The sequence below is a fragment of the Mus musculus genome, chromosome 10, assembly GCF_000001635.26.
Source record: "Mus musculus strain C57BL/6J chromosome 10, GRCm38.p6 C57BL/6J".
NCBI classification, from domain to species: Eukaryota; Metazoa; Chordata; class Mammalia; order Rodentia; family Muridae; genus Mus; species Mus musculus.
In genome coordinates, this window is record NC_000076.6 from 106719577 (window position 1) to 106743371 (window position 23795).

At 35.0% G+C, this 23795-nt stretch overlaps 1 protein-coding gene across 51 annotated transcripts in view; it reads left to right on the forward strand.

Moving 5' to 3' along the window:
• The window catches only part of Ppfia2 (protein tyrosine phosphatase, receptor type, f polypeptide (PTPRF), interacting protein (liprin), alpha 2), a 463969-nt gene that overhangs the window by 250077 nt on the left and 190097 nt on the right, over window positions 1-23795 (forward strand). The window lies entirely within an intron of this gene.

The following is a 23795-nucleotide window of genomic DNA, read 5'->3' on the forward strand; positions in this document are numbered from 1 at the left end:
TTGATACCTACTGGGACATATTTCTCTGGTTGTGAAAGAAGCACAGACTTACCAAACCCACAAATTTATTTTCAGAAACACCCACAAGATAGTATTAGACAGGCAAAATGGTGAGGACCAATTGTCCTTTGCACCAGTGCTTTTTTGATTATGATATACTAGATGTTATTTGTTCTGATTTATTCTAGAGAACAGGTTTGCTCATTCTGGAAGGGAAAACCAGCGGTGCCATATTATTTTTCTTTAAGCCACAACTGTCAAATTCCCTGCAGAGTAACCACTGGGCAATAAATGCATCCACTTACTGGATTCTTGCTATTTAAATCGCATGTGGTTGCAGAGATCTGATTCCTTAAGATATTATAATTTATTTCTTTGAAATTATAAATTAGGTCTAAATGAGTTCTCCCTCCCACCACATACAGACACACACAGACACACACACACACACAGACTTGGTGTCACAGTCCATTGCAGTAGTGACTATATTGTGAGCAGGGACAGCAATGAGCTAATGTGACTATAGTGTAAGATCCACTGGCAACTCTTTTGGAAACAGGCAGAAGTAGGGCAAAGACTATTATTGGCAGTGCTTTTGGCTGCTTCGCCGAAGCAGCTTTGTCTGAATTAATCTGATTATGAAGAGCAACAGTAAGAAGCCAAACTGCTAGGTGAATTTATCAACAGAAGCAACAGTTCAGAAATCAGTGTCAATATAAAAGATAAGTTTCTGAGAAATCACTGTTCAAATATACTGCTAACAGAGCAATGGGAGATAAGTGCATGATTAATAAAATTAAATCAAGTGTTTGACACTAACACCTTTCATCTGAGATCAACTCTAGCATAGTTTTTTTTTTAACACATTTACTTTGTGAAACACTAACATGAAAAAACAAAACCTTAATTGCAGGTATTTATGTTACATTTAAAAAAATAATTTCACGTGTCTTTAGAAATGTGAGCTTCTACTTCTATTGCAACGCATGGAGCATACTGTTAGTTTGAAATGATGTTGGAAGTTGTGTACTTAAAGGAATCTCGTGCATAAAATATGTATTCTTTATTCTAGGCATTGTCTTAACTGAGTGGTCTAGAATTTGGGGAGTACTGTACACAGAAAAAATGCATATGTTCACAGAAATTATTTACTTTGATACACTGATGTCCTTATGTTCCAAGTAAGTTACTTCCTAGAAAGACTGAGAGCTAGTGTTGTTCAGACCTCCATAGGGTAATAACAATGATCATAAAGGGATGTTGTGTGGCTATAAAACATAGTTTGGAACACAGACTAGAACACTAGCTATGTTATAAGCTTGCTTTGTGACCTTAAATATATTTCCTACCTTACCATTATAAAACTCAGTTTCATATGTGTAAATAATGGTTATGTTCTTTTTCTTAGTATACTTGAAAAATTGATAAACTTAAAGGCAGTATGTAATCAGGAGTCCTACACAAATATTGCTTTTAAAAATATATGTGCCAGGATTATACACACCGTTAACACTAGCTGCAGCTGGATCAAGAGATTATGAACAGTAGTATGTGTGTAAGACCTTTATGAACCTAAAATTATTTCAAACTATCGTTAAGGGGAAAACACCCTTCTAGAACACTTGATCCCTTGGATCACACCAGCTGTGTTTGTGTGAATAACAGCTATATAGACTGTTTCAAGCTCTGTAATTCTGAATCCCACCCCCCCCCCCGTTGCTATCTTTAAAAAAAACTCTTTTTTATTAGATATTTTCTTTATTTATTGTTCAAAAGTTATCCCCTTTCCTGGTTTCACCCCGGAATACCCCTATTCCATCCCCCCTCCCCCTGCTTCTATGAGGATGTACTCCCACCCACCCATTCCTGCTTCCCCACCCTGACATTCCCCTACACTGGGGTATTGAGCCTTCACAGTACAAAGGGCCTCTCCTCCCATTGATGCCTGATAAGGCCATCCTCTGCTACACATGCAGCTGCAGCCATGGGTCCCTCCAAGTGTATTTTTTTGATGTTGGTATAGTTCTGGGGGCCCTGGGAGTTCTGGTTGGTTCATATTGTTGTTCCCCCTATAGGGCTGCAAACTCCTTCAGCTCCTTCAGTCCTTTCTCTAACTTCTTCATTGGGGACCCCATGCTCAGTCCAACGGTTGGCTGCGAGCATCTGCTTCTGTATTTGTCAGGCTCTGGCAGAGCCCAAAGGCATGAGAAAGAAATCACATGGAAAAGGAAGTTTAGCCTTACCAAGAAAGGTGAAAGGAACTCTTCAATTAAAGTTTTAAGTAGTTTTCCGGGGCACCTAAAAGAATTATGGACACCTATTTAGATGCAGGACGAACTCAAGGGATAGACCTTACCCTTTTAAGAATTTATGGTTTTGCTTATAATACAGATATGCCAAGAGCATTTACAAAAACCTGTGCCCTAATGAAGATAAAAATAATAAAATGTGGGAAGAGAAAAATAAAATATCCAGCTTCATTTAGAAAATTAAAAGTTTTTTTCTAATACTTCATTTTTATATCAAAATAATAATGATTTTACTTGAAAAGATGATATGTTGCAATTTTTTTCTGTTCTGATTTTAACTAATCAAATAGATTTCTCTGTGACGGAATCATTTTTATAGTCTCAACTCTCATTGGTAAACAAAGCGTTAAGTTGTCTCTAGGGAGGTGGGACTGATGCCAAGCTGCTTGCAATCAGGACAAACTAAACGTTGGTCAGGACATACATTTTGACCTTTTTGTTCTTTAACTATGACAGATATACTCATAACTGACATTATAAAATTATGTAAGCTAGTTCTCTAGATAAAATAAAATGTCAGCAATTCTAACTATTCTTACATCTATCACGTGTGCCTCTATTAATTATTCTGTGGCATGACATCATAAAGGAGACCAAATGGTTGGTATCAAAAGACGATACCCACCTTCTAAGATTCTGTGCCTCGACACATGTTTACCATTTTTGTGTAATCCATATAACATGGCACCATGAGCTTCCCAGCTTTGCAAGACATGCATTCACTCAGCATATCCCTTGGATTCAGTTCTGGGTTTGATACTGGAGGCCAGAGACACTAAACTATGTGTGCATGCATGCATTCAAGGGCACTCTGTAAACTTCTGTCATTTACCATTTTCTTCCATTTACATTCTTTCATCAATCTTTATAGTTTTGGAAAAAAATAATTTTTAGGAAACATTGATATTTAATCCAAAACTTTAAGATATATTTGTGTGAAAGATATACTTTAATTATAGCTAAAGAATTGTGACCACACAATATATTTCACATAATAGAATAGTATACTAAAACAAGTAAGTGCTATTCAATTATTGAATCTTGTCCCAAAACATTTTTAATCTTTACAAGTTTATTAAAGAAGATTTAAACCAAAGTCAAGAATATGATTATTAAATCTTATTAAATTTAACTGCACTGAATAGATATCAAATATAAATGGAAGTGTTAATCCCAAAATCAAGATATAGTACTCTTTTTCTCATATAAATGTGTGTATGATCTTAACTGTCTATATTTGATTAGTCATCTATAACCTTCACAATAATTAATTTATCTTGTTTACCAGCTTCTTTGAACATCAGAGTGGCCAGGATACATAAATCATCATCATGATATTGAGCCAAACATAAGACGATAACATAAATAATTGGAAACCATTATGCTAGAATTCAGAGAATGTCCTTGGGAACAGACATGGGAGGTATCAGTCATGGAAGCAGAATTCTCATGTGACAGAATCAGTACCAAAGCTGACCTTTGGGTTTTCCACAGAGTCACCTGTGACGAGGTGCCTACATTGCAATATCATTATGATAATAGTCCAAATAGTTAAATTTCTTAAGTATTTACACTTTCCTAAACACATTTTACAAATAATTAAGGACTTGTGGGTTCATAATTAATGTATATTTTTGCTGTGACTTTGCCATAACTGATGAATAAATTGAGACATAAAAGCACAGCAAATTCCTCAAGGGCTCACATCTAAGAAGGAAGAACCATGCTTGAACTCCGATGAAGCAGTTGCCATGAGAGCTAGAGGTTTAACCAATTCACTACTTGGTCCTCTTTGTATGAATTCCGTTCCTATTACTGTGATAAAACACCCTGACCAAGGCAGCTTTTGAAGGGAAGTTTTAAACAGAGGTTACAATTTCATAGAGTTAGAATCTGTGATGGCAGGAAGAGCTGATAATTCTTGAAGCAGCAAGAGATAATGAGGACGATGTGAGGCCTCTGAAGTTTCAAGCTTTGCCCCAATGACACACCTCCCCAAGCAGGGCCACACATTCTCCAGTAGGGCTACACCTCCTCCAGCAAGCCTACACCTCCTCCAGTTGGGATGCACCATCTTTTAACAGGGCCACATCTTCTACTTCTCCCAAAACAGATGTGAGTTTGAAGAGAACATGGTGGATCTCTATGGGAAGTATTGGAAGAAGAAAAATGTTTTCAAATATGTGACCCTGTGGGAGCCATTGTCATTCAAATCACAGTTTTCAACAGATATCTTTATTGTTCATGAAAATAGACGAATGGCAAACAGTGGACATTAGTGTCCATCCCAGTCATGACCAGTTGAGAGTCCAGAGACTCCAAACTTTAACATACTGTGCTTTGTGTGAGTGTTTTATTTTCTTTCCTAAAAGGGTTCCTTAAAGTCAATGATGACACCAGGCTTCATGACATATAAATATTTATTGAATAAACACAGAGGCATAGTAACATAATATTTTAAAATAATTTACAACAAACTTTCATATATTTCATTGTTTGATTGAGAACTTTCTGGCATGTGCTTTCATGTCAAAGTGGATAGGGTAAAGCCTAAGAGAATTCACCCTTACACACAGAACTATAGGCAAAGCTGAGAGCAGAAAGATGGTCTTCCCCAGGGAGGAGCACACAAATTAGTTGTCCAGGACCAAATGGCCGGCTCTGAGAATACACACACACACACACACACACACACACACACAAGTGACATTATATGGACTGGAGAGAGAGAGAGAGAGAGAGAGAGAGAGAGAGAGAGAGAGAGAGAGAGAGAGAGAGAGACAGAGAGAGACAGAGAGAGACAGAGAGACAGAGAGACAGAGAGACAGAGACAGAGACAGAGAGACAGAGACAGAGACGGGAGAGGGGAGAGGGGAGAGGAAGAGGGAGAGAGAGAGGGAGAGGGAGAGGGAGAGGGAGAGGGAGAGGGAGAGGGAGAGAGAGAGAGAGAGAGGGTGTGGGGAGTTAAGGGATGTGACTGTGTGGATGTGGATATTGGAGTATATAGTTGTGTGTGTAGTTACACAAATATGCAGTTATAATCCAACTCTCAAAAGCTGGTACTCTCTTGTGCCTTTGTAAGAGCCAGGGTTAGAATTCAAGTCACCATAAGGAAATATCTTTACATACTGAGTCATCTCATGGCCCTTATTATTTTTGCAAAAGTAAAAGGATAGATCTGGGAAGAGTTAGAGGGAGGGAGAGGAGTGAATCTTCTCAAAACACTTTATAAGAAACATGAACATTTCAATTTATTAAAGCATTATATTTTTAAAGTCTGTGCAATGGCTAGATGATATGAGATCCGGTTTATAAGGATCTTTGCTTTGGGCGTTGACAAACACTGAATTGGATTTTATTTCCAAGGACTATGAACTTGACTGCTTCTGCACCACAGGTCCAAGTGGCTGTGTCCCTCTGACATTGAACTTATTGGGGTCACTAGACAATAACCTAAGTGTCACTGAATTACACCCAATTTCACAAAACCCACCATAGATCTGAGCTAAAATCACCGTGAACCATTTATTTATTTATTTATTTATTTTTTTCTTATATATTTTCTTTGTTTACATTTCAAATGTTAGCCCCTTTCCTGGCTTCCTCCTCTGAAACCCCCCATCCCCTCCCCCTCCTCCTGTAAAAACAATGAGAGTCATTTATATATATGTCTATTGTATTTGTATATAAGAGCTTTTGCCTTTCACTCCTGTGGTATTTTAGGATTTTTCCTGGATTTACGTATAACAGTAAAATAAGTCTCTAACTTAACATTACAATAATTCCCTGCAGCTACTACTAAAGAAATGACCTTCACCCACAAAATATGACAGGTTTTTTTAAAAAATTTTTTTCAGTGTCCTTAGAGATTTCAGTACTGTGAGATGAACAGGGAGGTAATTTTTGAATGATTTCAACCTCTTGGAAATACTTCAGATTCACACATATGGACAAGAACTAATTTACTTTTGTAAGTTCATTAACCTAAAAAGAAGAAGGAGGGAGTGGGGAATGGTGAGAGAGTTTGTTCTGGGAATCAATTTTAAGCGAAGATTCCCAAGAGTGCAACAGGAGTTTAATTAAGTTTAAATAAACATTTCAGAGAACCAAAATTATTAGACTTCGGAAATAGAACAGAACTTTCCCCTCTAAATGTTCTTTTCCATTTTGATTTGAAAATGCCCTGTATGGTTATTTCATAGCTTGTAGGCTGTATTGAAACATAACATATATACTGTAGAATCTGCTTTTTAAAAAGAATGCCAGTATTTTTTACCATGTTGCTAGAGTTATCTATGTCCACTATCTAATTTTGGGATATTCCTAGAGATTCATTTGCTGTTGATTTTAAGCTGGAGAGCATGTTAGTGTACATGGAGTCTGTCAGAGAGAGGATAATGATGAAATCATTAACTTTTGCTGAGTCAGAACTCATCTTTGTCTATGTTCAGTATGAAATTGGATATGTCAGCATTTGATGGCTACATGTTTAGGATTGCAGTGCCTTCTGGGTTAATGGCTCGCTTACTTCTGAAGAAGTGTTCTGTTCCAGTCTCTTCTGATTTGTTTTCTTTTTAAGCTTAGGTGTCAGATATTAGGAGAGAGGAGGTACCTGCTTGTTTCCATTTCCTATTTGTTCAGAATGATCTGTTTTCCATCCCTTCATTTTGAATTGGTTTCTATCTGTGAAGAAAAAGTGAGTTTCTTGTAGACAATATAAAGATGCATTTGTTTTTTGTTTTTTTTTTTTATTTAACTTTTTCATATATTTGATCATACTTTCACTGTACTAGTTCCTTTTAGATCTTCCCACTTCCTTAACCATTCAATTCAATTACAGAATATCAGAAGCGCTCTCTCTCTCTCTCTCTCTCTCTCTCTCTCTCTCTCTCTCTCTCTCCTTTCATTTTATTTCTTAAAAAATAACAATAACAGAAAGAACAACACCAAAACAACAGGATCTATGAAGTTGCAGAAAATCAGGCAGAATGGTTGTAAAATCCAGCGTTGATAGATGTCTCCAAGAAAGCAGCTTCCTCCAGACCCAAGAAACTGACACACATATGAATCCACAGACTGTGATCTCCACACACAAGATCCACACAGGTGCAAACCAAACAAAAATCACATTGTGAGAAAGAGAAGTGTATACGAAGGCCTCCCTCTAACAAAGAAGCTTCCTGCAATTGATATCTGCCGGGAAAGTTGATCACTTTTCTCCAATGGATTTTGATTTTTGTTTGTTTGTTTGTTTGTTTGTTTTTGTTTGTTTGTTTTCTTTTTTGTTTTTTTTTGTTTTTGTTTTCTTTTGTTTTGTTTTTATTTGAGAAAGGGTTTCTCTGTGCAGCCCTGGATGTCCTGGAAATCTCTGTAGACCAGGCTAGCCTCAAACAAAGATATCTGCCTGCCTCTGCCTCCTCTTAATCTATCAAATTATCTGTGTCTTTTGATGGAAAATTGAGGCTATTGGTGTTTAAAAATATGTGTTGATCGCACTGTTTTTATGTTTATGTTAGTAATCTTACCTTATGTTTCAGTGTTTCATCAACTTTAGAATATTTCAAAACCTTACTTCCTTACCACCACAAAATAACCTGTATCATTGACAATTATCTTCATCATCCAACTGTTTTTATATAGCAACCATTAATCTACACTCTCATTTTGTTATTATTTTGACTCTGTGCATGCATTGTGTGTGGGCTTGTATACATGAATGAAGGCATCCACAGAGGCAGGAGGAATTTGATCCCTCTGAAGCTGAAGTTACAAGTAGTTGTGTGTGGTCTTACATGGGTACTAGTGGCTGAATTCAGGGCCTCTGGGAGAGAAGCATGCTGCTCTTACTTACTGAGCCCTGTCCTCAGCCTCGTAATGTAATTTATTGTTATACATATTTGCCTGCTTTCAGCATTTCTTGTAATTGAAATCATACAATATGTACTCACTTATGACTGGCATCTTCCACTTAGTATCTATTTCAAGACTTATTCCTATAGCAGTATAAATGTTTTATTTCTTATTCTTATCAAATTATATTCTATTGAATGTATATATCAGCTTTTTAATCTACATATAATCAACTGATATATTATCTGGATACTTTCAATTTATTTACTATTATTTAAAATGCTGATAGAATTTTTTACATCAAACTGCTCACAAATATGCACATGTATTCTCATTTCTCTTACATAATAAATTTCTGGATTGTGCTCTTGCCCAATATTTAATTTTTTGAAGCACTTTAAACTTAAAAGCAATGATGAATTTCAGTTACTGGAAGTAACAAATTTTTGCAATTCTGCCAACAATCGTGAATGCAAGTTCATTATTTTCATTGAGTTCAGTCCATTTGTGAAGTTTTTCTATTCATTTGTAGATTAGACTTAAATGTTCATAAAATATAATCTTGGTTACTGTAAGGACCTGACTGCTCCTTAAACCACAGACACAACATTCAAAGCTGGACTCACTCAATTCATGTTTATTATCACAGCGATTTTTGACAAAGAGAGTTACTTGCAAAACATTTAATAAATAATGGGTAGTTTGATTGTAGTAAATTTATACTTTAGTAAGTGTATATTTTCATATCTTTCTCTTGATGGCATTCTTTCCATTGATAACAAAACCCTTTCAAGTTTCCAAACAAAAGATTTTCCAGTAGTGGGAGTCAGCTTTTCTTCTCCACACTACCTAGCAATGAACTTTTACTTCAGTTTAAGCCAATTTTCTTTACTGAAAACATGCTTAGTATTCAAATGTGCCTTTTTCTCTCTCTTTTACACACCTGAATTTCTTTATGAATGTAGGATAAGCATTGTGTTTAATATGTGTCTCACCAAAAGTATAAACTGAAGAGAAAAATTTCTAAAAAAAAATAATTCCCCAATGGCATGGATCACATATAAAGCTAATTTGATGTGGGATTTCAACATTTATAAATATTTCATCATGCTCACTTTTGGTTTTGTCTGTGTGACAAATAGGAACATCTGAAAAATTCCACTAAATAAACCTAAGTAAAATGTAATGTAATTGCTATTTAATACATAAAACCATCTTTTTCACAAAATTAACTAGACAATGAAATTATAATGAACTATTAAATAAAAAATACAAAGTGTTCTGAATGTTGGATCTTCCTTGAGATATTTGCTTATTCTATTATCTAGAATGTTAGAATCTCAAGATGTTCGTAAACTGTGGCAGCAGGTGAGGGATCAGGACCTTCAAACTAAAAAAGGAACAAAATCATCGAGCCATTAATGTGGTTCAGTCTCAACAATGGAGCAAATTCACTATCATCAGAAATACATTTGGTAGACTAGTAATGTAAGGCTAAACATGTTACAATCTCCAGAGAAAAAAATTTGGAACACAGTGGACCTGGTGTCCAAAGGTGTATTAGAAATTTAAAATTAGCCTTTGATCTTTGATTCATAGAGCCTAGTTAAAATAGATAGATGGATAGATAGACAGACAGACAGACAGATAGGTAGATGATAGATAGATAGATAGATAGATAGATAGATAGATAGACAGATAGACAATTTTTCAGTGCATTCTTTCTGAAGAAGGTGTCTTTAGTGTAATTTTTGAATTCTCAGATTCTGTAATTTTAAAATTGTCTTTCAATTCAGAAAAAAAATGTGTTGTTTCACGATTTAATAAAAATTAAATTGTATTTTTAAGGTTGTTAAAGTTGTTTTTATATTATGCATAACATTAGTAGAGAAAATTACTTTTCTTGTAGAGCTTGTCCTTTAACCTATAAACACATCATGGGACTTGCATACTCACTCTCTCTCTCTGACTCTCTCTCTCTCTTTCTCACACAAACACACATATATATACACATTCATAAAATAATAGCAATCTCCTCTCTTATAAACTAATAATAATAGTAGTAACAATAACAAAACAGTAATAAAGTAAACACAATAACATGTACTTAAAAACACTACAAATTTGTTGGGATTGTAGAGAGTTGCAACTGTTTTGGAAATCAGTTTGAGTATACTTAAAATGTACACTTGCCATAATATTCAGCAATCCCAGTTTGCAGTAATTATCCAAAAGGATTTAAAACAAAATTTTAAGAAAATATATTTATTTTCATGATCTCTTTAGCATTATAAGCTTGTTATGTATAAAATCACTGTTATTCAAGGCAATGAGTTCCAAGGCAATGGACAAGTATGATGTGATACCATATAATGCCTACACATCATATTTATCCAGTGCTTGCACTTTAAATTGTTACGCACCAGATTCCTATTATCATGACAAGAATTTAAAAGCTCCCCTAACATTCATTACACCCACTCTTCTTTTGATGGACACTAGGACTGAATCTGTTGTTTAACTAGATCTGATAGTGATTATCCATACTTATAATCCCAAAAGTTAGAACTCAGAGGCTGGAAGATTACAACTTCAGAGTCAGTCAAGGTGACATAGTAAGCTGAAGAGCAGCATGAAAGTATATTGAGTCTCTTGAATAAAAATTAAAATGTACTACAAAAGCTATATTGGACGTTTACTCATCTATAAGCTTATAAGCAGACATGTTGGTTTCTTCACTATGTAGCTGGAAGAAAAATTTCTAGGTCATATCATAGTTGTATGTTTTCCTATTTGGAAAAGTGCCAGTCTGTTTTAAAGCAGCTTTACTAATTCATATTTCCATTGTCAATATTTGAACTTTCTCTGCATACTTGCTAAGTCTTCTCATTATCCATGATTTTAGGCATTTTTCACACTTATTCGTGTTTTTAGAGCCATCCTTAGGGCTATGAAGTGGTATTTCACTGAGATTTCCATTTATGCTCTCCCAATGTTTATGTGTCCATCTTCAGGCGTTTGTCTAGTTGGATCATGTATTTTTAAGTCTGGTTATTTGTCTTTTTTATTATAAGATTGCAAAGAGCTTTTATTCTGGAAACATACTCCAACTTTTCTTGTTCAAATGTTTACTTTTTTCAGATGTTTGCATGTTCACATCCTTGCCCTTATTCTATGGGTGGTCTCCTAATTTCTTTATTTAACTTCAAGTGCAAATTGTTAATAGTACATCACCTTGAGATCTCATGACAAAAATATTATATACTATATCATAAATCATTTATCTTTTGCAGCAAAGATTTAGTCCTCATGAGTTAGTCTTCTATCAGCCCGGAAGCCTGTATCATATGAGGTACCTCCATTATTAATTAGGTCCTGGTAAGATTCTCTCTTGGTTGGCAGATGGTAGCCTTTTTATCATAGCAAAAGAAGGGAGGTGATGTCTTTTTTTTTTTTAATAAAAAAGCCAACTAGGTCATGAGAGAACCATCCCTCACAAACTCATCTAAATATATGAAGTTTCCAATAGCTTTGTCTCCAAACGTTCAGTAGGTAATAGTTGGAATTTCAACATAATGAATTGTGGGATTCTGCTCACTCCATTGCTGGTGGTGACTCTCTTTTCTATTTTCTCTTAAGTCATTTGAGGTTGTATTTCAGAAAACATTTCTTAATAAAGATGTATCATTATCATTTATCCTAGGCATGATATAGTTTTATTATGTTCGAGGGGTATATTTTTCTGAGCGAACTAGTCCTCCTTTCTCTTTAGCTGTTTCTGTAGCATGCATCTAGCATGCAGGGCATAGTTTGATGCTGCCTGTATATTTGGAGCACTTTGCATAAACCCTATCATCACTACAATTGTCACATGACACTGACATTTCTCTTTAATTGTCACACTTGTTCACAGTTATACATATTATACTGTCAGAAGTAATTTATGGAATTGTGTTATGCTAAGTTTCCAGTAATAATTGGAAGAAACAATAAAAAAGTCAAAATGATTACTTCGAAGTAAAAAATTGAATCACCAACCAGAAATTTTATTGAAACTTGTCTGAAAAAAAAAGACAAACCCTTTAAAAACTTTATAGAACATTATACTATTTTAGGAATATTTTTTGGCGTACATGCAATCAGAACACATTGCATTGAGTGTTTTGTGATCCAGGGGTACAGTTCTGTGATAATTCCAGAACACTAATACATCTGTGTATACTTCTGGTCACAGAAAGCTATACTCTTTAGGCCAGAATTCTTTTTCACAGATAGAGTGTTTAGTAGAAACCAGTCAGCTTTCTTTTCTATGCCTGTTTTTATTCTGTTATTCAATGCTATTACATCCTCCCCCTTTTCTTTAGAGAATTATATACATCATGACAACACAAAATACAGGACACTGAGCATTAAGCACTGAGCATCTTCTAATCCACCAGCAGGATGCTCAAAGGCAGGACAATGTTTGTCTAGTCTTTACAATTTCAACAGGACCCACTGCAACCTTTTTAGCTCAGTCCTAGTCCAAACATTGTTGGTTATGTAATTATAATTCTCTTGATTGCAAGAGAGACATGATTTGATTATATATAGCATTGTTGGCATCTTCAAATATTCATCCTGGATGCTATTTTGTGTGTCTTCCACAGCAGGTATTATCTGACCAGATGCTAAAGCCTTTCAAATTAATACAGAGCATCTTGTTTAGCATGCCTCCTGCTTCACACTGTCAGACCTGTGGAAACCTGGATTTTCCTGCCAAAAGACTTGCTCATTGGCAAGGGTTCAGCCTTGACATGTGTGAGCAATAGTGCTTATTGGGACTCGAAATTTCTACTAATGCATCTAAAAGGTTATATTTTAATACATTTATAAATAATTCAAGCATATACTAATAGAAGATATCTTTTGCAGATCGCAGTAGGAAAAATGTTTCTTTTCCTTTCCATATAGATGAATTAAAATAAAAAACAGCACTCTGGTTTTATTATAAAGCTAGAAACCTTATTTCCGTGGTGAAAAATTGTCTCTGAGACGCCTCTCTCTTCTTTCATATGCTTCGTATATCCAGAAGATGCCAACATAGATTTAAGGGAATTTGAAGGAGAGGTGAAATAGACCAAATGATTAGTAAATTAGGACTGGGGAACTACACCATGATTCTAAGCCTCTGTGTTTATATCTTTCCATAAGTATCTTTCCATATGTATCATGACAGGCTGAGGGGGCCAGGAAGCTCCCAAACTTAGAGCCAGAGACCAGGAACTATCTTACTTCAGAAAGCCTTATTTTACTTACTTTAGTGAGGAAACCTTATATCATTACCAAAATAGTAGGTAACAGGATCTCTTAAGCTGCTGACCCCTAAGGTTGAATTAGGGAAAAGCTAGAAGAAACTGAGGAGAAGGGCGACCCTGTAGGAGGACCAGCAGTCTCAGTTAACCTGGACCCCCGAGATGTCTCAAACACTGGACCATCAAACAGACAGCATACATGAGCTGATATAAGGCCCCCATAACACACACAGTAGAGGACTGCTGTGTCTGTGTTCATTCAGAGATGATGCACCTAACCCTCAAGAGACGGGAGGCCCCAGGGAGTTTAGAGGTTTGGTTGGGGAGGCGGGCATTCTCATGGAAACAGGGGTTGGGGAGGAGGGATGGGATGTAGAACAGTCAGAGGGTAGGTTGGGGTAGAATAAAAATTGGAGTGTAAAATAAATAAATAACTTAATTAATTAAAAAAATATTAATTTTTTAAAGTGACATTTGTAAGAACAAACACTTAGATTCAGTGAAGATGGTGCAAATATGCCTTGTTATCATTTTATTCAACTAGATATCAATTGAGGCCTTTTGTGATCTCTTGGAAGAGCATGTAGACAGAAACAAAATGGAAAAGAGTCAAAGATGTGTGTTAGAGTTTCGTTGTTCTTGTTTTAAACAGTTTTGTGCTGGGTGTAGTGATGTAGATCTTTAATCCCAGCACTATTGAGGCAGAAACAGGAAGATCTCTGTAAATTCAAGGACATCCTGGTATTCGTACCAAGTTCCAGGTCAGCCAGAGCGCCATAGTGAAATTCTATCTCAAAACAAGAATTGAAAAGACAAATAAAAACAGTTTTGTGATATTGAAAAGATTCCTTTATAGCTTTATATCTCTGTCAACATTACTCTTGTCAAGCAGACTTTCATATTTTAGTTATATATAAAACTAAAACCATATATATATACATATGTGCGTGTGTATGTGTGTGCGTGTGTGTGTTTTCAGGACAAATTTGCTACGTAAAATGAAGCAAAGGGGCACACTGAGACATTCCTTCTTGCATAAATATGCCAAGTACTTTTACATTGACATGATAATGTCTCATTTATATTACTAGTCAGATAATGGGGTAGATCAACTTCCTCTCCTCTTGAAGATAGTTATGCTTTCTCTACTTTGTAATGAGGATCATTGTCAGGACAACTTAAAGCAATGAACAATGAGTAAACATAGGATTAGTGCCAATCAGATTCAAGATGATTCTCCGAGTGTATTTCTGTAACACCAATGGGAGAAATGTCTAATGTTTATATACATTATAACACATATAATACATTAATGTATTTTCCTAATATGGAGAACTGAGCTCTGTAAGAAATTTAAAAATCTGTATGACAGTAGTCATGGATGGATAGTTTACTCTGAACTAGTGGTTCTCAACCTTCCTAATGATGGGACACTTTAATATAGTTCCTCATGTTAAGACTCACATCCATAGAATTATTTTGTTGCTACTTCATAGCTATAATTTTGGTGCTGTTGTGAGCAAAACATATCCAATTAAAATTTTTATACAATAAATTTGGATCATGTTTCCCCTCACCCAGCTTCTCCTAGATTTCCCCTATTTATCCACTGATCCAAATTTGTATTCTTTCCTGTCTCTGTGCCTGTCCCTCTCCATTCCTCCTCTCTCTCTCTCTCTCTCTCTCTCTCTCTCTCTCTCTCTCTCTCTCTCTCTTTCTCTTTCAAAAAATAAAACACTAAAACAGAAGTCAAAACAAACAAAACCCAATAAGACAAAAACAATAGCAAAACAAAATAAAAATTGCATTTTGTGCTGGCAAGATATTGGGTATAAGGCCTGCCCTATATTGTGGTTGATGTACCCAGTGTCACTGCATTGAAGAAAAGTGATTTTCCATTTCCTGATGGGTATCAACTGCAAACTCCCAGGTCCAGATGTTTTCCATTCTCAGAACTTCTAATTTTTTTTCTACTTCATCTTCTGAAACATTCCTTGCTCTTTAATTTTAAGCAATCTGGGGTGATTGCAAGAAGTACAATTCATTTGGGGCTGATATTTCAGTCTCCTAGTCATAGTATTTTGACATGTGTAAATCTCTGAGTATGTCCCACTGACCAGGGTTGGAGCAGCCTAGGTCTAGGAATAGAAACATCATTTTTTTTTTTTAGTTTTCTTTTTTTATTCCATAATTTACCAACTTTTACAGCATAGGGACATCACCAGCAGCAACACCATCATCATCAAAGTGTTCACTTGATTCAGTATGCTTGTATATGCTATGTAAAAATATAGCAAATGATTTAAATAAAATAATTTAAAAGAATCCATAAGGTGGTCCTAAGCAAGATAATACGAACATAGTGAAAGCTTCTTTTAGTCTAGAAAATGGCAGTCTACATTTTGACTGGGCACGTGAGCCACATTTGAGTTGGATGACCCCAGAGTTCCTGGGGACTGTTCTTTTTTTTAATTTTTAATTTATTATTTTCTTTATATACATTTCAAATGCTATCCCAAAAGTTCCCTATACCCTCCCCCTGCCCTGCTCCCCTACCCACCCACTCCCGAACAAACCAGTACCCCCAGAGCTCGTGTCTCTAGCTGCATATGTAGCAAAGATGGCCTAGTTGGCAATCATTGGTAAGAAAGGCCCCTTGATCTTGCAAAGTCTATATGCCCCAGTACAGGGGAACACCAGAAACATCAATATTTTTAAATGCTAATTTGTCAACCTGATCAACTAGAAAGGTAGATCTGCAAGAGCCCTATGACATCCTCAACACTAAGCTTTTGACCAGGATTAAATAAAAATTTTCTTATCCTGAGTAAGCCACAAATTCAATCAGAAGGCATTAGATATCCCGTCCCATAATGGTCATGCCACTACTATGCTAGTCATTATATCTTGGCTGGAAGGTCTATATTGTAGCACACATAGTATTGAACCAATAATACCATTGATGCCCGTTCTCTCCAACCTACCTACAAATGAGCTTCTGTCACCAAGAAGGATATCAATTATGCCAGAAATACTCACTCAAGTCCTTTCAGAGTTCTATTGTCCATACATGCAAGATAATTCCAAACATGCCTGTGATGGTTAAAACCAAAGAGGGCCCTCAGAAAATATAATAAAAGGCCAGCAAGGGAGATTACAAAATTACAAAAAATTTTTAAAAATGAAAATGAAACATTTTTTTTCTCTAGGTCCTGTTTTCAAGCAATCTGCCCTCTATGATAGAGGATTCACCAAATTACAAAAACTATCCCCTAGGGGATCTGCCTATGTATCTACATATAAGGGCTAGTGATCAACAAATTATAGTTTATAGAGTGAAGTGCAAGTAGGATACAAGACACATTTCAGTGGGAGGACAGTAAATGACTCATGGGAGAAACACGGCTCAATGATTGCACAGCCTGGAGCTGCCTGACAGCACCACAGTTTGATTTCAACAAACATCCATAATTTACAAGAATTCACTTGCCTTGTTTGGAAAGTTTTGAAAACAGAAGTTTAACAAGTTCTCATGTAAATATCTGTCATTTTTAAAAGGCGCCTGCAGCTTGCTGTGTTAGACACGTGCTTCTCTTTCAGCCCCCAGATCACTGTGGTGGGTAGAATGATCCATCAGACAGTTTTATGGAGAAGGCAAAAATGTCTGTAGTTAGGATATGCAAAAATAATCAAAAGGCAAAAAACATTTGTATAGAGTTGGAATATCTTTCATTTTAATCTGGGCTGCCTTATTTAGAGTTTGGTTAAAATCCTGAGTTCTGTTGTGTCTGTCCAATTGCATTATTTACGCAAGTGATTTTTCCTTCAAGCTATCTTGCCCAGAGCTGACCATGAGACATAGCTGTTTTACAAAGTAATTGTGCATGACAGCTTTCCCTGGGTTTATCTGAGTCTATGAGCCAATTCTAGAAACAGAGGTCATAAGTACTACAATTTATTATGTAACATTAATTCAAATACCCATATATGTATGTATTCTGTATACTGGTATAATACTGGGGCATTAATATATAAGGCAAACTCACAGTTGCCATAAAACATTTCTAAACTAAACATTTGAAGACATTTTAACTTATAACTGTTTTAAGGGCATAGTCATTGTGTTGCATTGTGCTCATCTCACTAACACAATGTTTCTATTTTCAATTTATTCTAAAAAAATACATCTTCAGGTTTGTAGAACAGTATACTTACCATTGTACATGTAAATTTATGTGCACTTATATAAAAATAAACACAAATTTTAAAAGAGCACCTTCCCCTTAGTACTCAAAACAAAATAATCACCAGAAGAGCCAAGTTTTCAAGAATACCGAAACCTCGTAGAAGGGAATCGCACACTCTGAAGGCAGTCATTACTGGATATTTTAAAAGTATTTATGTATAGCTACTTGTATTCCTAGAGATGTACTCTCACAGCAAAATATATGCTTTTATAGCTCCTACAATGTCTCTGTCCTCTATTCTAAATGATCCCTGACCTGAGGTACTGCAGTTTTATTATTGAAGAATCCATTGGTATTGGCTATACAACCACACACACACACACAATGACATTTATGCATACACATATATAACAACTGATGGAGAAAAGAGATCACGATTTGTAAAAAGGGCAGAGATAGACATGCAGGGGACTTTTGTGAGAAAACAGTGAATGTGGAAATAATATTATTATGTTATAATCTCAAAATTTCAATAGTACTTATTAAAGTTAAAAAGTGTTGATGCTTCTAATTTACTTTCAAATATTGATATCTGTATGTATCTGTGCTATAAACACTTTTCCTGGGAGCTAGTTTTTGAGTGGCACCAATGATTGATGAATAAAGTACAAAAATGATTATTTGTATTTGGGGAGAGCATGGACAACAATTAGTTAACCTGATTCTCAACTCACTCTTTATATTTTGTCATCCTTCTCAGTCTAATGGACACCTATGAATCTTAAACTGGTAATTACATACTCAGATATATCACTGACAAAGTAAGACCAATGTGGGGCTTGTTAATTAAGTGACTCACACACTAGAAAGGGTGAACTCTCTTCTCGGTGTGCAGCTCCTGAATTGTTTTCTTAAATAAAGGACTCTTCTGCTAAGTAAAATCTTTTAAAATTTAGTAAGCAAAAGTGTGTGTGTGTGTGTGTGTGTGTGTGTGTGTGAAGTTTCTGCTTTCACAACTAACCTCAAGTAAATGAACCATATGAAATGAGTCAGGAAAATAGAATAGTCAGTGACTCATATACATTTATATTGAGCATCAAAATGAGATTCAATGTGAACAGATGTGAGGATAGAATTGCCACATCTGTTGGAGGGATCCTGACAGCTGCCATTGGTGGGCAGGATGGAAAAGGGCCCGAGATGAAGAGAAGAAAGGATGGCACTGTTCTTAGTATGCATTCTTCCTTCTTCTACCCAGGTTACTGTCATCGAGTGTCACAGACCCAAGAAGTGAAATGAATGTCTATTTTCCAAAGTATGAAGGGACCCATACAAAAACTGGTTCGATGTAATAAACTGATTATGAAGCACTGAGAGGCGGTGCATCCCTCTAATCTCAAAACTTAAAAGGCTCAGGAATGAAAAGATGTGCTTGAGGCCAGCCTGACCTATATTGCAAAACCTTGTCTCAATATTCACCAAAGCAAAATAAAACAAGCAAAACAAATAATGAGAGAAAACCTAAATGGATACAACTCTTGGGACCAAGGGTTATCATTTGAGATATGAACAACGAAGATCATGAATGACTCAGGATCACCTTAGTACTGATGGAAATGTACATGATTCCACAGTTAGGACCCAGGTTAGGTGAACTTTTCTCTGGCATGCGCCAAGTTTGGGGACATTGACACTTTGGTAGATACTACCACATACTAAAATGAATCTGGCTAGCATTACTAACTCCAATCTATTTTATACAAGTTTTTCCATTTATACTCTCTGAAAATTAAGACTACCAAGATCAATAAATAATATAGGGGATGCAAAGACATCTTGAAGGCACTTCTAGTTTAAAATAAAGTTACCATAACACCATATCTTTGTAGAGGAGAAGCTGGGATAAAGAAATGGCAAAGTAGGAAAATTAACTTTATATTTTATATGATTGCCGAGAATTGTCTTTAAAATGGGAATACACAGAAATGACAAGAGTTGTGTTGGTATATAAGAAATGCCATGCAATCTTCAATTTTTTAGACGTGAATTATAAAGCAGTTATTTTATTTGTGTTTTAAAAGGAACTCATTCTATATCATGAGTCGACTTTGTGTGAAAATGGATATAAATGTGTCTAGAAAAGCTTACTTCTGACCAAAATGTTATGAGTGTAAATATTTGATAAAATGTGCATAAATTTATTAACTGTAGCTACTTTTCCTTTAATGTTGTTTGGCAGCACCTAAAACTGTGAATTTCACTATGTGCTCAAAATCATGTGAGCAATATGCACCAGTAACTCCGGGACAAAAAGAAAGACGCCCTTGAGTATGAGAGTATTTTGTGGAATTGTGTTGTGCAGATTGCTACCACCGTTTAAAATTCCAAGAAAAACAAACTGGACAAAAATAATTCTGGTTATTGGAAAAGTAAGAACGTGCCAAATTTGGTCGGGAATAAAATGAGTAGTCTGGAGAACTGGGTGCTTCTGCTGGTAATGAGCCTGCTTTTGTATCTCATTACCTTAGAGAAAGTTGAGCTTTTCCTGTAGACTCCTTTGATTAGACTTCTCAAAACATGGGCAAAGTTTTAGTTAGCAATTATCTTTCATTGACTTCACTTTCTTATAATACCCTGTCAACTGTAGAATTTGAACTCTTCTTTTTATAGGTGGGCATCTGACCTAGGCATTGTACTCTTTGTATGAGGTGTCAACATGCGGAGTTTCTATATCCATTTATTAATTTTCTATAGTGATGGCTAGGAATGATTGCCAGTTCTTGGCTCACAATCAGCTACATGCTCACTGTTGTGTATAAATTTCCAATGGCTAACTATATAGCATATATTATTTCTCATATCCATCTGTTTATGGATTTTTCTCCCTGGAATGTTTTTAGAAATGTGTTTATAGAATATAATTTTAGGTACTCTAGAAAAGATAAATAAAATATTGTTTATATCTGTGTTTCTGGAGTAGGAACAATGCAATGTTACAAATTAACGAATGGGAAATGTATATAAAAGAGTCATCCAGACCCTGCAGGTCACAGCGTTGAAGGACAGGAAATAGTTGTGTTATTGTTTCTTCACAAGTACACACACTCAAGTACATAGGTTCTCATCTATGTTAATGTGCTTCATGTTTAACACAAACATGAAAAGGAGCTTTAGAACTAGAGTGGGCTGATCCCAAACTTTTAGACATACTGCACACCTTCTTGTAGAAGCTATGAGGACCAGAGGAGATTCCTTGAAAACTTTCTTGAATTCTTAAAGTTTCCAGGCAACCTCCAATCCCTTACACACATGGAATAAGATACAGCAGATGATAATATTACCTTGGTATAGTTTAAATATCAGATAACAACAAGAACATAATAGCAGAAGAGATAATTTTTTATCATTTCTTTATGTTAAGGGAATTATAATGCTCTTAGAAAATGAAAGATATATAGCTAATAAATACTACCTCATTATTTAAGTTAAATTTATTATATTAGCTAATCTTTAATTTATTCTTACAACATTGATTTATTATTTGCTTATTGTTTCTCATAGTCTCGAAATTATGCTTAGCCCTAAGGCAATAAAAACAACCTATTAAATGTTCATATTAAGTTAGTATAAAATAAAGTGAGGTATTACAGAACAATACCAAAGCAAGGTGATGCTTAAATATTAATGGTTTATGAAAGAATATTGTTGGAAATAAACAGAGGTGAGAAACTGGATAGTTAGAAATAGATGTAGGAAATTGAAATACTCTAGTAGGTGCAAACTATACATCTGACATATGGCTTCCGTGAGCGGTATTACATTTACCTCTCACATATATCCAGTGGTTTTAAATGTTATTACAGGAATAGCACTATGAACACTGGTACTGCTTTCTTAAGAATAGTAGAAATCACTCAAATATGAATTTTGGGTACTGAATTATACAAAGTGAAGTAACCATTTCAAGTTACTTTTACAACTACAATATGCAGCATATACTATGAAATGCAGATGTGTTGAAAAAATATTTGGTCCTTAGATGTACAGATGGATAGATGGATGATGGATAGATATTATTTATGGATGAATAGTAGATGGAAGGATGGATGGATGGATGGATGGATGGATGAATGGATGGATGGATGGATGAATGGATGGATGGATGGATGGATGGATGGATGAAGGAATCATTCATGAATGAAGAGACGGTATTTTGGGTGAGAGTGAGGGAAATTTTTTTTCACTTGATAAGTTCATCTTTATATAGAATCAATGCATCAGAAATCAGAGTTGTAGGACTATAGAGGGTAATTCTTAGGTTTTGTACATATGAGCAGGTTATTGATTTGTGTCAAGCTTTGCCACCTAAATAGTGAAAGTAGAAAGTTATAAAAATAGTTCATCCAGTGTCTAACTCTTAATGCAGAAATGCACAACAAGCAATACAAAATGCCTACCATTTAAAATGGTAGTTCTAATGTGCGTTTGTAACTAACACATAATCTTGAAAGGTTCTCAAGTTTTGTATAGTTTAAAATTTTAAATCTTAAAGTCTTAATAATTGCAATTTTTGGTAGTAGAGACCTCTCAAAATTTTGTGAGTTTGAGAAATATGTAAATCCCACAGAGATTAAGGGATGAAAAAAGTAGAAGAAAAAAAAAACTTATGCCAGAAGAAAATTAACATACAGAGTGAAATCATCTTCTAGGAGATAAATGGCCAATATATATAGCCAGCTGTGGCAATGGATTCAGTATGTACCTCTCAAAAATAATACAACTTCTGAAGGTCTCAATGAGATTTTTATTCTACATTTGGGGCATGTTTCTACTTTACTTTTTGTGGCTGTGATAAACACCATGCCAAAAACAAGTTAAGGGAAAGAGGGGTTTATCTTAAGTTGTAATTCTTATGTCACCATCTTTTATTGAGGGAACGCAAGGAAAAGCCTCAAGGCAGGAACCATGAAGCAGGGCTGCTTGTTAACTCACTTTCTGGCTCACTCTAGACTTCAGATAAGAGTTAGAACCTGCCCAGGAAATGGTACCACCCCAAAAGGGCTGGGCAGTCTTATATCAATTAAGACAATCAAAACAATCCCTCATAGATATATTCATAGACAATCAATCCTGTTAAAGACAATTACTTATTAACTGAGATTCTTCTTGGTGATTCTAGGCTGTGTCAAGTTGAAAGTATTTACTAGGACATGAATTTAATAAATAATTAATAAAATGTATTTTACATTATATTTTAATAAGTTAATAAAATATAATAATAAGTGGGCAAGAAAGTGCCTAGCATCACAAAGACTTGAAGTACTAGGCTCAGGTGATATCCAGGAGGCCCCCAACTTCTCAGAAGAGATGGGAAGGATTGTGGGAGGGGCTCACTGGGAAGGAGGTAGTGAGAGGAATGGAAAGTAATTAAGTAAAACATTAAATTAAACAAACAAAAAATATGCACCTAATTTAATGAATAAAAGAATATTAAGCTTGTTAAAAATAAAGAATAAATTAATTAATACACTTTAATAAACTTTTTATTATATTTTAAATTGATAAATACAATGATAAAATATAATAATCAAATATCAATGTATTCTGTAATCAATATATAAATTAATAATGCTTTATACACTATTAATAAAATATAAATTGCTTGATGTTCTTTTATTTTTAAGAATTCTGTCATTTTAACACTGCTTGATATGTTAAGGTATTCGTTTTTATAAAACAATGCTCATTTCATAACAATAGAAACAATGGAACCTCTTATGCAGACAAATGATGGAAGAAAAGTATGAAAGTGTTTGTTGTTTAATTAAACTCTGTGCTATCAGCTTATATAACAGCTCTAAATAACAGTATATTGATCATGGGTATGTATTGTGATTGTGATTTATGTTATCATGTCTGAAACTATAAATGAATCAAACTCCAAGATCAGATAACTTGAACAAAATATCATCAAAGTATTCTAGCAATAATTTACACTAAATTAAACAAAATGTGATACCTCTGAAATATATATTTGATAAACATAAATAAGCACCATATTATGCATGTCACAAACGTCACGGATTAGTGTTTGTTGGAACCAAAAATCAAGATGCTTAAATAATAGTAGTATGCCTTGACCAGTCAGCCAACTA